The following is a 16,029-nucleotide window of genomic DNA, read 5'->3' as shown; positions in this document are numbered from 1 at the left end:
TAAGAGGACACCTCCAGGACCCAAAGAAATGTCACATGGGTGTCCATCGAATGAGGTTTCCTCCTGAACAGATATCCCAAACAAGAGGTTCTTACTGTATTAAAACAGGAAGATGTATTTTACATTTCCCTGATTAAAAAAACAATATTGACTATTTTCCAGAATTAACAAGTGAAAACCTACTAAGCACTAACATTTTTTCTTCTTTTTTTTCTAAATCTTGTATTTCCGTTAATCAACCACAAGTTGGTCTACTCAGTTTGGCAATATAACAATTATCATTAACATCTAGAAATAGCTTTCTATTAAGTACACAGAATTGGATCTAACATAAACCACTCAACTCAATATAGATTGACTCACATGATCTAACAAAAACATATTAGTTTGTACAGCATCTTATAACATGCGAAATGATATTGCGTATAATATCGCAGCTGGACTCTCATAATATTATATGAGGCTAAATCATATGATTTAGCCTCAATAAATAATACTGAGGTAAAGAACATTTAGTTTTAAAATCATTATGGAAGCCTCAATAAATAAAAAGATTGAAACATGAAATTCTCTATAAAAAATATATCAAGTATTCCATATTCAATTCAATTCAATTTCTTTATTGGTGCAAATACCATAAGAAACAAAAAATTGTAATATTTATATGAACATTCTTTAAAAGTAACAAAAATAATAACATCTTCTTTTTGAACACCCCTATTCACGTGGCACCCTTCTTAAGGTGACACCCCTATTAAGGTGACAATCCTATTCAGGAGACACTATTAGGATAAACTTTTACTTTAATCAAAGAAGACATAATAATATTTATTGGTTACTCTCCGGTTACTCTCCTTTAAAACAAAGGAACACTCTCGTAACAAGAGGTACGACCCATACAAAATGTTTACAAAATATAGTCATACAGTAGTTACACAGATACAAAAAGTTAAAGATGTATTGTCCCCCTGAAAAAATAATTCTTAACAAAATTTTTGTTGAAAATGCTATTTTAATGTAACATAATAGTTATTCACTTTTACCAAAAATTGGTTCGAAAAAAAAAATGTATTTACCTGAAAAAACTGTAATTTAAAGCAAAAAATGGCCAAATTGGCTTCCAGTTGTTGGTTGAATTTAACCATTTATTACGGTATGTCAATTTATAGGTGAAAACATTATATTTTTTTCTTTTTTTTTTTCTATGAAAGTGATTAACTTTATTAATACTACAAAATAACTTATTCAAAGTCTGATTTAATTAATCTTAATTTTTCATGTTTTTGAGGGACAATACATCTTTAAAGTTAATATACGGTTTTAGCACTACAGCCAAGGGACACTCCAAAGGGTCCTGAACATTTCTCCTAACTTAAAAGTTCACAATAATAAACACACTGTAGCACTATCTAAAATGTGGTTATTTCTACTTCTGTATTATGTAAATTTAAGCAGTGATCCTTTTTAATTTATTTTACTCGCGCTAATAAAAAAATACACAGTAAAGTGATTTATTCAGTGATACTATTTTAATTAAAATCAGCCACAAGGTAAGTTTCACAGAAACGATTATTTAATGGTTTCTTTAGGTACTATAATTTACAGTATTAATTTAAAATCTACTATCCTAATTGGTTAATAGTAATTTATTAACTAACAGCACTACTGGGTTTCATTTATGTAAAACTGATTCTTGAAAAGCTTTAAAGAAATAAATTACTTGTGAGCTAGTGTGTCTAATTAAATTTCTAACCGAAACAAACAAAAAAGCCAGTTATATAGACTACGTATGAATTTAAGATTCAGAGTGTATTTTCATTCGCCAAACTTTTATAGTAAAAGGTAAAAATCAGATATAATACCAAAAAAAGACAAAAACAATATATTAAAATTCAGGTTGTATGTGGTACTACCTGTTTTTAGAGAATTTTACAATATTTAAAGAGTTTTATAATTGGCCAAAATTGTTAATCAATATCATATCATAAGTTAACCATCAAAATATTTTCAGAATTTCTGTTGGAATGTGAAACAAGGTCCAGCGATTGAATTGTAATCTTCATCGGCCATTTTTAAATGGTTATTATCACTTAATGATCCCAAAATCAGATGATAAAATTCCAAATTTAAAACCAAACATCTGTAAAATTTAATGTGGGTGTAGTAGACAGAAAATTCTAAGATAGAAGTGTTTATTTTTAAAATGTAAATGTATAGATAATGGTACTCAGTTTAACCTTTGACCTAAGTTGATGAGACCCTCTACAAAATCCAAAATCCAAGGCTGCCAGCCAGTGCCTACCATAATCAACTTTTTATATCATGCGCATTTAGTGTACATATACACGACCAACAGCTTATAAGTCGCATCTGAAGGATAAGGTACTGAAAGCATAAAGCTACAAGGATTTGCACTCATGCCTTTTACGGGTCCCGTTTGGTGGCAGCACTCATCACGAATGGACCATTAGGAGAGTAGAAATTTGTGGTACTGTGTCGTACACACCTGTGCGCAATTCAGCCCAGAAGGCTGCAAGTCACAGGTTATTCCCCCATTTACATTTACATCTCCCCCATCCCCATTTACATGCCAGTCCAATGGAAAATACTATGCAAATACATACAAACTAACGCACAATTATGATTTGGACTAAAAACTCCCAGTAAAACACAATAATTATGGACAAATCCACACATCGTGAAACCGTTGTTCCAGGTTTTCTCGAACAGAGAGTTGTCAAAACACATTTGTGGTGGCTTTTCGTTTTCATGATCCGCAAATTAACTATGCAATTTTCAAGTTGGAAAATTATTTTGCGCACATTAAGAACATGGAGGTAACTCTATGCTTAGAAATATGTTCATAAAAATGACTGGAATTTTCTAAACTACTGAAATTAATTATAGCAAGTTGAGAACTCCGAGTAAGTTGTGAAAGTAAAGATCCGATCTTTTTACAACATAATGTATTATAGACAAATTTATGAATTTAATAAACATGAAAATTAGTATGATTGATTGAATTTCAAGTCTAATTCATTCATGAAAAAAAAAATTAATTACAAAAACAAGGTACACAATAACATTATGTATGTGCCATGGCAAAGCATTTGATTTATAGCATCGTTACACTAACTACCGAGTCATATTCAGTGTACGGTACATCAATATATGTTCAAATGTTATGAGTTCTGACAACCTAAGTAATAGAAAATGATTTATGACAAATGCGGAAAAAAAAACCGAGACTAAATGCTAAGAAATTGATTCGGGAGCAAAGGACGAAATTTGTAGCGATATAATTGTTTATAGTTTTTAATCAAACATAAATTAATTAGTAATAATAATTTTAGTCACATAGAACAAACAATTTAGGTAAGTAATTTTATATTTATCTATCTAATTCATTTATTTATCTAATTTATTTATTGATTTAATTTATAGGTCCATGATAAGACTCAAGTTAAAAGGATATCCTAAAAAGTAAAATACTTTTTAATGTCCCATTCCCTACGTTTTTTAGATCTAATTTAAGGTCACAAATTAATCCAATGTAAACAAATATACTAATATAAAATTGTAGGGAATGGGTCGTTAAATCCATTGGGGTCCAGAACATGAAAAAATACATTGCACTATTCCATACAAAAATTATAAAAATAAGTTAAAAATCAACAAGACAATTGAATGACATAAAAAATATTTAAATTGTAAAAAAAGATCAAACAATTAAAACAGCACACATAAAAGGCAAGTAACTTTGTAAATGTTTTGCAAGTATTAAAAGAAATAAATACACTGGCTTGACATATTCATCATGATGACTAAATTTGTTCACACGTCTGCGGAGTGCATTGATATTACTTGGACTCATGTTAGAAAGATTTTGACATTAGAATCAAAACATGATTGAAAAACATCAAATGAAAAGAGAAAATGCTAGCTTTTTTTCCTTACACCTGCAGAGATGGTGTTGCCGATTAAAATCCAACCAGTCTTATAACATAGTAAGCTTACGTATTGTTTACTACATTTGCAGGAATTAACGCATTGAGCATATAATCTAGTCATGCACCGATTAAGACGTTAATATCGACAAAAACATAACAAGATTATAACTATTAGTTAATAAATATATCTCAATATCATCTAAAAATAAATTTCCGAATACTATTAACTGCAATGACATTTTCTTTTATTAGAGTTTATTTATTATGTTTTCAGAATTTATGTAATTAAGAAACCGTGTGTATACTGTAGTTCTAAAAATGATATACTACTGTAACTATTTTTGTAAAAACATCTTCACTTCTAGAACTCATAAAAAGATTTATTTCATTACACAAACAACCATGAACAGATTTCTCTAAATGGTTTAAGATTGGTTCCCACTGGAGACCCAATGCAAGGACGCAATTGCAACATAAGTGATTTAACCAATAACAAGCGATGGATTATCTGTCACTTGTCATTGGTCCACCCGATTGTGTTCCTTGCGTTTTCTAGTGGGAACTAAGCTTTATAATCTTTAAGCCTTGTTCACACTGGACTTATAAAAAGTGGTAAATTTAACCACAGGAACTTGAAGATATAAATACACTTGTAGTTGCATAAATTTGTTAATTGTAACATGATTGAATTATAAGGATTCTAATGTATTTACTTTGTATTAAATCCTTTTAATCATAGAAAATAGACTCGTAGTCAGGTTATATATATTTTAAACTTTATTGTTGCTTTGGCTTGTGATTTGTTTTTTTTTTTGGTTGGAAATATCCATTAAGTTAACATGTAGGCCTATTTTTCAATGAGATGCAAATAAATCAAATTAATCCAGGTTAAAAAAGATAGGTTACTTATCTTATTTAAAGTACACTTTTTATTTTTGACTATTGTATTTTAATAAATATAATTTCCTTGGCAATCACAATAAACAGTTTGTCCAGGCTACATTGGTTTGTGCCACATCCTGTTCTTAAATGGTTTCAGATATTTATAAAATACTATGTATGTTAATGGTGATTTCTCCATAAGCAAATTACTGTGCCTGTCTGTATTTTAATATATAGGCCTAAATAACCCTGTTAAATTTTTTTTTATTTGCGAAATCCTTATTTAAGATTATTGTTATTTATTATCTTTTGGTGTATTAATTTGTATCATCCATGTTTGAGGCTTTCATTTTTTGTATAAAATTATTAATTATTACTTTTAAATAGGTCTATATTTTTTAATACTCCTTTCCATTAAATTAATTAAAATTTACCTTTTTATATTCTTATTTTTCTTTTTGAATCTCTATCTCATATTTTATGGATATTTTATAGTCTGTAGTACAAGTATATACAATTCCTGAAATTGTGAATCCTTGCAAGTTCATGCACCACAAATTGCAAATCTCTACAAACAACTGCGAAATAGTTAGATCGTAAATTTACATTTTAGCGTAAAGTGAAATTTCTTGAATTATGTATAACTCTAGCAAAATGCATTTAGTTTGTCTTCGGGAAACAAAAGATTTATAGAAATAAATAAATAGAGTACTTTTAATAAGTGAAACTACTTTGGGTTCAATCAGGTCTCAAAAGTTAGGCCCAAGATTCTTTGAACTAGCAAACAAAAGATCATGCACTTTAGGCTTGAAATGTTGCGACGTCAAATTGAACCTAGCGTAAGTGAGTTAAAAGCTTGCTCTTGCTTAACGTGATTATACGCTTTTATTCTTTTCAGTTTTTAGGGCCGTTTGCTCTGCGATATTTTTACAATGGCATAAATTTGTGACCTATATAAATTTTACATTTAACAATATCAAATCATCATATAGTCTTCTTTATGTATTCGAGTACAACAGTCAGAGTAGAGGATTTTGAACATTCTAATATTTTTTTCTGAAACATATAAAAAGAATATAGATATACGTAAAGCCAGAATTCTTAAATCAAAATGATATTTCAGTACATAAACGTTAAAATGTTGTGTGTTCCACAGAGAAATAATTATTGCGGTACTCCTGAAAATCTAAATTAAGAAATACATTAACATTTGAAAAATTCTTGGAAATGGGATTACATACATTAGTATAGAATGTTGAAGAAAAGAACAACTAAAATAAAATAATAAGAACAGAATATTTTAATTACAATATAAAGGTCTGTCTACACCAATCAAACTAGTTTGACAAAACAAGTGTGATGTGCCCAAATATGGTAGTGATATTCCCAAATATGGTAGTGATATGTCATTATCATGTCCATATATTTGTTGTCACATAAAGTTGGATAGTGTAGGCAAGGTTTAAATTAAGTTTTGAATAAATGAAATGATGCATCATATGGCTCCTATACTATATAATGCAGAATGCTATATCTTCTGATGCCTATCAAATAAAAAGCGCTGGACTCTTTTAACTAGAGGGATCACAGATGATGATTATTTGACTCTTGTGAGTTTAGTTTTGATGAGAAGGTAGACTATCGTACTTGATCGATTGATCCTCAAACTGGCAAAACCAGTTTAGAACATTTTCATTACATTATAAACAGGCCCATAATATAATAATAATAATATTTAATCGGCACGTTATATCAAGCACAATCTTGCAAGCAAAAGGTGTAGGCCTGAACAGAATTAACTGCTCTTGCTCAAAATATTCAATACCAAAAGTTTGAAAAGGGTCTTATATGTGACAAGAATAACAAGAATAATATATTCTTCTAGTATAGATCCTCAATATGATTATAGTTGCTTTATTGTCTATTATGTAAACTTTTTCTGTATTCATGTCATACTGAAATAAAAACAACCGTTGAGGGGGAAAAAAATGCACACAATCATTTTCATAAAGCATCGTGGTTTAAATAAAACTACCCCAACTGAAACTCCGAAAAATGTTCTAATCGCCCGAACGATTGATTGAAACAAGGATGCGCTGATATTCTTTGCTAGGTTCACTGGATATCAGACCAATTACTGGTGTAGCTGACACAGACTTTACTAAATCTATCAATCTTATATTAATGAACTTTCAGTTATTTCCTTAACAAGATTTATATGAAGATACATGGGCTTGTTGGATTACACAAACGACTTTATAGAAATCTCAAACAAATCATTATGATTGATGCTGCAAATTACCTTTGATATTGAATTCAATCTTCATATTTAAATATTTCTGTTTTCTTAAATTTAATTGAATTATAGTACATTTAATATGCACTAATTGAGCTATTAGTTACTGGTTATCTATTTTTAGTCTACAATAACATTCAATTGAATATTTTAAATATTTTATTTTTTTAAATTTTATTTTTAAATATACTTCACTATTCTAAAAAAAAAGTATCCCTCACTGTATATATATGCAATATCATCTTTATTTTAATAATTATGGTATTCCAATACCAGATTACAAACATTATATATTTTTGTTCGCAAATTAATTTGGTGAAAAGTCGGAAAACGTAAAGATCAATCCATAATGATCTTCATGCGTTGTAATGTAATTTGATTTATTACAAATTTTTCTAACAGTCCACGCTTTTTGAAATATTTCCGACTCTGAAAGGTTACCATCCCGATGGTATTAAGTTCACATCAGTAATTTGCATTAATGCTTTGCTAATAATACCTTTAGCCTGCAACTGAAGCTACTTTGAGAACATTTTAAAGAGATTTGTATCCCCTGAGCCACCATGATTCATCAGAGAGATAAAAAAAAAGTTTGAATAAAGAAGGGCTAGATAATAGTTTTAGATTTATATGAAGTTTATTTATATAACATATGATCTTTAAAACAGATTAACTGTTAAGCCTGTTTTCCAATAGACAAAATTATTCACGCAAACCCATAATTTTTCATCAGAAACTAAATTTATGCTACCTTTTTATCATCCACTACAAGAGGGAATAACTGTGATTTTTATTTCAATCACGTGTCTGCCAAATTGTTTGAATTGTATGCGTGGCCATGAACGCATGACTGATCATTTCATGACATCTGATTGGTTTAAAATGCTTCACAGAACGTAGAAACTGTTAAAGAACTACTGTAGAAAAAGGATTTGAAATGATGAAAATTTGCATACGCATGTGTATAAACTTATTCTAATGATGCAGGCGAATAAATTGAATTGTTTAGTAGAAAACAGGCTTTAGGATATTAGCGGTAAAGCAGGGGCAGGTATATTTTTTTAGCCAGGAGATTGCTACAAGCATAATCTGTCAAAAATAAACATCAACAAGTAGTTTTTCATTTCATGTCAAATGAAGGTTAAAACGTAGGTTATAAAAAAGATAATGATTTAAAAATAAACTCTAGAAAGTGATACAAACGAATTGAAAAAAGGTGAATATTTTTTTTTAATAACTTTAAGAGATTCAGTAGACAAATCTGTGAGATACAGTAATAACAATTTCAGAAAAATGATATATAAAATGAGATGAGAGAAAAATGAAAGAAAACTATACAATAATTGGTATTAAGTGAAGAATGTGATAAAAACAGCTTTTTTTTTAAATAAATATTTTCAGAAAAAAATGTTATTGTGAAAAAAAAATATTAATGAATATATGTATGTGAAAAAAAATTGTAATATTTTCAAAGAAAAAATTCATTATACAGTACTTACAAAGATGGATAAAAGTGCCGACCACTGCTGGTCAGCGGTGACTTTTCCATTAAAAGGTCACAATATACATTTATTTAAAAAGGGTCACAAGTTCACGTCTATATTCTTCATCCCGAGTGAATACAGAAGCAACAAAAGCGTTTTTTTTAAATATCTAAATCAGATAAAACGACCCTGCTATTATCAAGGAGGTCACCTGTTAAAATTGTTTGAAATAATCTGGTTTTGGACAAATCAAAGTTTTATGAATTTTCCCACGAAAACTAAATTTAGCATTTCAATGTTTTTGACCTAAAATCTTCAGGTTTTTGACAAATGACTAAATGTTCATGCCTTCTTTTTTTTTTAAACTGATTACAATTTAATTTTGATATATTTTAAACAAATATAAATTTTCAGAAGCTTCAATGCCTTTTTACTAATACTACTACTAAACATTCTGATGGCTTGACAATATATATATTCGTTTAAAAAACCTAAAATGTGATAGTACTGTAGGCCTACAATAGTAAATGTTTTATTATTGTAATTTTGATGAGCCCAAGGCTCACTGACGATAATGATTGATAATTAATAGATACATAATAGATCATGTGATTCATTGTTTTTATTGATCATGAAGTCAATTTACAGTATATGTTGGGATAAAAACTTTTCAAATTTTTTAATCTGTAGGAAAATGATTTATCCTTTAGTATTAATTTAAGGAGGATAATAACTACTTTTTATAATTTCAAATTCATTTATATCTAAAATACAGAAATAAAGCACTGAAGAAAGTACAAAAGATTCAAATAACTGAACACAAATGCGCAGTTTCCTTAAATTGGTACAAATCTTGTTAATATGACACACAACGTGACCCCTATTTCTAAATCCTCAGACGGCCCTTGGAGAGACTGGGGCAATTGTGCATGTTTGTCTGACATCAAAAATATCGTTAAAGGAAATGAGCTTTCAATGATGAAATATGACTGGTTCGTACAAATTTTAATTTCCTTTACTGTACCCACCCCTTCAATCAAACTAAATCTTAAGTTTTTTCTACATAATGCCAAAATGAAGAAAACATGGCATTAAATGTAGTCAATTAAAAAAATACATTTTTATATCGTAATACACATCCTAAACACTTATTTAAAATTAAACTTTAAATATATTTCATAGAAATTAAATTTTTTTTTCTTATTGTTCCACTATTGTTCTTGTTTATACATTTTAAATTATGCCAACTTTTTTTAAACTCGAAACTAATTCTTTTATTTATGCAGTACAAGATTAATATTTCATGGTCGTATTTAATTGGTTAGCCACAACTACCGAAATGCTAAATATGAACATATTGCACAAGGAAAAGATTAAGATAAGATAAGATAAGATAAGATAACTTTTATTGATCCTCAAAAAGGAAATTCATTGCTCGTCATAAAACAAAGAAAACACTATAAAAACAAATAAAGCATAAAACCATTCATATAAAAACATCTAAAAAATTACAATATAAAATTATCTTCTTGACTTCCTGTTGTACTGGATGATACCGGAGGGAATAAAGGATTTAGCAAATCGATTTGTTTTCACACTGAGGAGCCTCAATCTACCACTTGGATTAAGTTGGTCTATGATCACTTTGTGGAGAGGATGAGAGGCATCCGACTCAATGCGTTCGAAATCTTTCTGGAGGTGTTCTAGGTGCACATCGGTAAAGGAAGGCAGTTCCAGACCAATCATTTTACCAGCCCGACGGATGAAAGTTTCAAGGCGTCCTTTATTCCCTCCGGTAACATTACCAGCCCAACAGGAGAGGCAATACGTCCAAACACTACATATAACGGATCTATAGAACGAAAGTAACATCAAATCACAGGAGTTAAATTTATATAAAGTTCTCATACAATACATTCTGGGACTTAATTTTTTGCTGATGAAGTCTATATGGTCTCCCCAACTCAGTTTATCATTGAAAACAATTCCTAGATACTTGTGCTGGTCAACAATTTCAATTTCTTTACCTTTGATAGTGATTGGTTGAAAATTAAATTTATGTTTAGTCCTAAAATCAATGATCATCTCCTTTGTTTTTGATGCATTTATTTGGAGATAATTATCGTCACAAAATTTAACAAATCTTTGTATTTCGCTAAGATAATTTTCATCATTGTTTGAAACTATGAGACCAATAGTACTAGTGTCATCAGCGAATTTAACAACGGGGCAAAGCTCATCATTTAAAGATCTGTAATCCGCCGTATACAAGGAATATAATTTAGGTGCGTTGACAGTACCCTGAGGAACACCGGTGTCAGAGGTTACGATTTCTGACTTAACACCATTAATATTAACAAATTGTTTTCTATCACAAATGAAATTTAAAACTAAACGAACAATCGGACGGGGAAACTCCATATTCAACATTTTGTCTGCTAAGATATGGGGTTGTATGGTATTAAACGCAGATTGAAAATCAAAATACATAATACGTGCCGAGTGGCCTTTCTTTACATTATCTAGATGTGAATACAATTTATGTAATTTAAAATAAATCGCATCACTGGTACTACGGAGTGATCGGTAAGCAAATTGCAACGGGTCTAACACTTTTTCAGCATAAGGTTGCATAATTTTTAAAATAATACGTTCCAATATTTTCATCGCGACAGACGTGAGTGCAACGGGTCTCAAATCATTCATGCTGTTAATCTTAGGTTTCTTAGGTACCGGTATTATGCATGAAAGTTTCCAAATATCCGGGAACGCATGGTAAGAAAGACACATATTGAAAATAAATGTAAATATACCATCAAGGTGAGGTGAGCAGACCTTAAGTACTCGTGGTGGGATTCTATCCGGCCCAGCAGCCTTCGATGAATTGAGTTTCATGAATTCGTTATGTACATCAGAAATGCTTATACTAAATTTGGGATCATCTTCAGTCACCCGACACAAGCTAAATAGAGCCTCTCTTTCTTTTTTAAAATCATGAACATTAAAACGGTTATAAAATTCATTTAACTCATTAACATATTGCACAGTAACATTCGGAATCGAGGTGGGTGTATTACCACCGTTTGTGTAACCACTCATAAGTTTCATACCCTGCCAAACTTGTTTCATATTATTAGACCTGAAGTTATGTTCAACTTTTTTCCTATAAATGTTCTTCTGTTTCATTATTTCAGATTTAATCTCTCTAGTCAATATTTTCATACGATTAGAGTCGCCCATCTTAAAGGCTTTACGTTTCTCACACAACAGTAATTTAACGCCTTTCGTGATCCATGGCTTGTTGTTAGGGTAGATTTTCACTTTTTTAACTGGAACGCATTTATCAATACAAAAGTTTATGTACGAGCTCACTGCATAAGTAATACTATTCAAATCTTCATCCTCCGTAAAAATATCCCAATCGGTAGATTCAAATTCCGCTATCAGGGCTTCCTCGGCTTCAGGAGACCATTTACGTACATTAATAATTTTTGGTTGGCATGTCTTATTTAACGGGCGATATTTAGGACTGAGTAAAATCAAATTATGATCAGATTTGCCCAAGTTCGGTAGTGGGGTCGAAATATAGGCATCCTTCACACTAGAGTAGCATAAATCAAGAATCGCGTTGTCCCTCGTTTTACATGTAACATGCTGATAATAAGTGGCCGTTGTTTTCTTGAGCTTGCATCTGTTGAAATCGCCATTGATAATTACAAGCGCCTCAGGGTGACTACACTCAATAGCTTCGATAATTTCTGCGATCTCATTTATAGCAGGCTTTTCAAGCTTTTTGTTAGGTATGTATACCATAACATTGATAACATGCGAGAACTCTCTCGGAAGATAGTAGGGGCGAATACCAACAACCAGCACTTCCGAGTGTGGCGAACATTTATGAAGCTTAAGCGTAGAGTTATTTGGATGACAGTATTTCTCATTAATGTAGAGGCAAAGACCACCACCGCCATCTTTGTTCGCTTCGGCTGTACGATCCCCACGAACAGATTTAAAGCCAACTTCTTGAATATGTTGATCGCTATGCTTATCGCTCAGGTGGGTTTCCGTGAATGCAAGTAAGCTGGCATTCCTAAAATCGCTGAAGTGTTCGACGTTTGCTCTGAGTAAATCGACTTTGTTATTCAAAGATCTTACATTTCCAAATATTAAAGATGGTATAAAAGGCTTACATTTCCTTCGTTGTAGTCGCTTTCTGACCCCACCAGCCTTGCCCCTTTTCCGAAGCCTGCGACGTTGTATCTCAGATGGTAATTCAACGTGTGCCGGTAGCGGTGAGGTCGACCTCTCGCCCATGGAATGCAAATCAGATGACGTGTACGCAATTCCACCGCCCGGCTTACTCAATCCACACAGTAAGAACAGCCAAAATATCAGCAAAAAATACAGAAATTTCAAAACTTTCACATACAACATAATGTATAAATCAAATGACTTCTTCCACAATACAATACAGTCCAAATATACGAAAATAACGTCAAAAAATGAGTAACAATAGAGACAATGAGACGAGCTATGTCGCCGTGTTGCACAGCGCCACTTAATTGACTAATACATGACTCTGTCTCTTCTCCTATTGGTTAAAAGTTCACATTCAACTTTAAAAATTAATTTATAAGTGATCATTGATCATGATTTAACTTATAGGCCTACATTTTTTCCTATTTACAATATTTTCTATTCTTTACTTAAAACTGTTATATAACTGGATTTCAAATTAAGTGCTGCTTTTAAAACAAATGTGTTAATATACTGAATTTCAATTTGCTTAACTTTTCAACTACTTTTACTATTGTGTTAATATAATTCAATCACAAATAATACAAGTTTATATTAATTTTACATTGTTTTCATAGCTTGACAAAATCACCTTCTTCCTAATTGGCTGAAAGTTTACATATGACCCCTTGCGTCGTTAAACCAGTAAACCTCTCTTTCTCGTAATTCATACAAAAGAAGCCGGGCCTATTTAGACGAGAACAACTGCTGTACTAATCAAGCAGTCAGATCTAACTAAGATAAAAGAGACTGGCACGTCTATTGGGTTCTCTAAAATACTCAGTAATTAGGTTTGTAGATTTATACAATTCTCACAAAACTTTCCATAAATAGTATTTGGTGTAGTCTGTTCGTAAGCTTATTTTATCCATTTATCCTAACGCAATTACTTTCCTCGTAGAAGGTCAAATATTCTGGTATTAACATCCACGTATGCATTAGGAAAATCTAAATATAATGTTCTTAATTTACTGAATAGGTAAGTTGAGATTTAATAACAATATATAAAAAAGTATAGACAATTTATCATGTTGAATGAGTATTACAGTATATGACCAAGTTTAATTCCATGTTTGGGGGTATAACTCTAAAGGGGAGACCAGTCAGCCCGGGCCACCCTAAAATTTACAATGCAATTAAATTCTCATGGAAACGCCACTGGTTGGGACTATACTCAAGCATGCGATTATACTTCATATAATAATGGTAATCAACACTAAGTATGGTAAAACATGTGGAAAACCAGTCAATACTCTGCAAAGGCCTTGCTACATCTACCAATTAACTAAGATCGCAATAGCAGAACAAAAATAGTCATGGAAGACCATGATGCACAAAACATCACAAGAAAATAGTGTGGATGACTTTGAATCAGACGATTAATTTTGTTTTTAACCATTGACATACTAACAATACATTTTGATACACGTTGAATAGTTTCAATAAAAGCGTTAAAAATGCCTTTTCGATATTCTACCTCTTAATGAGCAGTCATCATCAATGACACATGTCATGTAACGACGTGCCTAAATACCGATTGTAATTTGATTACGCGACCGTGGCTTGTAATTTAATCCAATCAGATATGCGTATGTGAGTTTTAGTTGATTGCAAGTTAATATGATCACTTACACATTATTATATTATTAAGCCATTCATTATAAAATCATATCAATAATGTAGTATTAAATTTATGCTCTATTGACCTTCCATAGATTAAGATTGTCGAGGGATTTTACGCTGCAGAGGTCAAGCTATTGCAATAAGCCGAAAGAATTACATTTTCTTTTAATATATTCAATGATAAATCGGGGAATTGAAATTCATATTTCTATAAACTTTTGCTAATACAGTTTTTCTAAGAAAAATTTTCATGGCCATGTTTAGTTTCCTAGTAAAAAACTTATTTATATTATAAATGTTTCAAAATTTGTATGAAATAAAATATTACTGTTTAAAATAAAATTTATTTTATATGGTTAGGTGACAAAAAACAAAAAGTAATTATTAGGGAGGTTTTGCAACCTTACAAATACAATAATGAAAACGGATACGTCATACATTTGTGAAACTTTTGAGCTGATCCCCATTTCATATTCGTAAAGCGTATTCGTGTTGACGAATATCACACGTCATATTCGTAACTACAAAACGAGTATAGTTTTTGATCTATTTTGCACATTTTGCATTTGAATTAGGAATGATTCATGATTATAATATAATTATAGATTTATTGAAAGTAATTTACTAAAGTAATTTACTAAAATGCCACGTCAATTTTGATAAACAGCAGTTTTTAAAGTCCTCACGTCACTCGCTTTGATGTTACGCTAGGCCTAGGCAGCAAGCACCAAGCAACACGTACCTGCGCTTCACTCAAATTTACCGCAGTCATATTTTGGATGGCGCCCTTAATATTTCGTTGCCATGCGAAACAGATTTTTACTGGCTTACGAAAAACGAATAATTGTGCGTGACGTATCTGTTTTTGTTATCGTAAGATTGCGAAACCTCCCTATTAAACAATGTCTATTAACACTGATACTGATTTTGTATCATTTTGATCAAAGTTTTCTTATTTGCCATATGAATCTAAACTCTCTGCCTAAACTATCAAATTTTATGTGAAAAACCAATGTGATATGCTCATATATGGACATGATGATGGCATATCACTACTTTTTTCAAACTACTGTAGTTAATAGTGTAGACAGAGGTTAATACAAAAAAATGTAAAACGATTTTTCCATCATTATTGAAAATCTTTAAATAATTTAAAACACCTGGAATGGAAAGAAGTCATAAATTCATATCTTTGTACGTTTTATAGTTTTTTATTTCATATTATTCAAGTCGATGGATTATAATGTAAATGTGGAGGAGGCCAACAAAGATAATGAGAACAGATTAAGGAAATCTCTTCTTGAGGAGTATATAATAACCCATTTTGGTCATTTCAAAAACTCTGCAATAATACAGATATTAATTATTCCAAGTATTTTGTAGTTGATTTTGCAATTAATATTTCTAATCTGTGTTTTTAATATAAACTATAAAAGCAATAACAATTTGTTATAGTTGAAGAGAAATTCTGGGTTTTAAATGTCTATAGTTATGACTA

This window comes from Antedon mediterranea, chromosome 10 (assembly GCF_964355755.1).
Source record: "Antedon mediterranea chromosome 10, ecAntMedi1.1, whole genome shotgun sequence".
Taxonomy (NCBI): domain Eukaryota; kingdom Metazoa; phylum Echinodermata; class Crinoidea; order Comatulida; family Antedonidae; genus Antedon; species Antedon mediterranea.
This window is presented reverse-complemented; position numbering follows the sequence as displayed.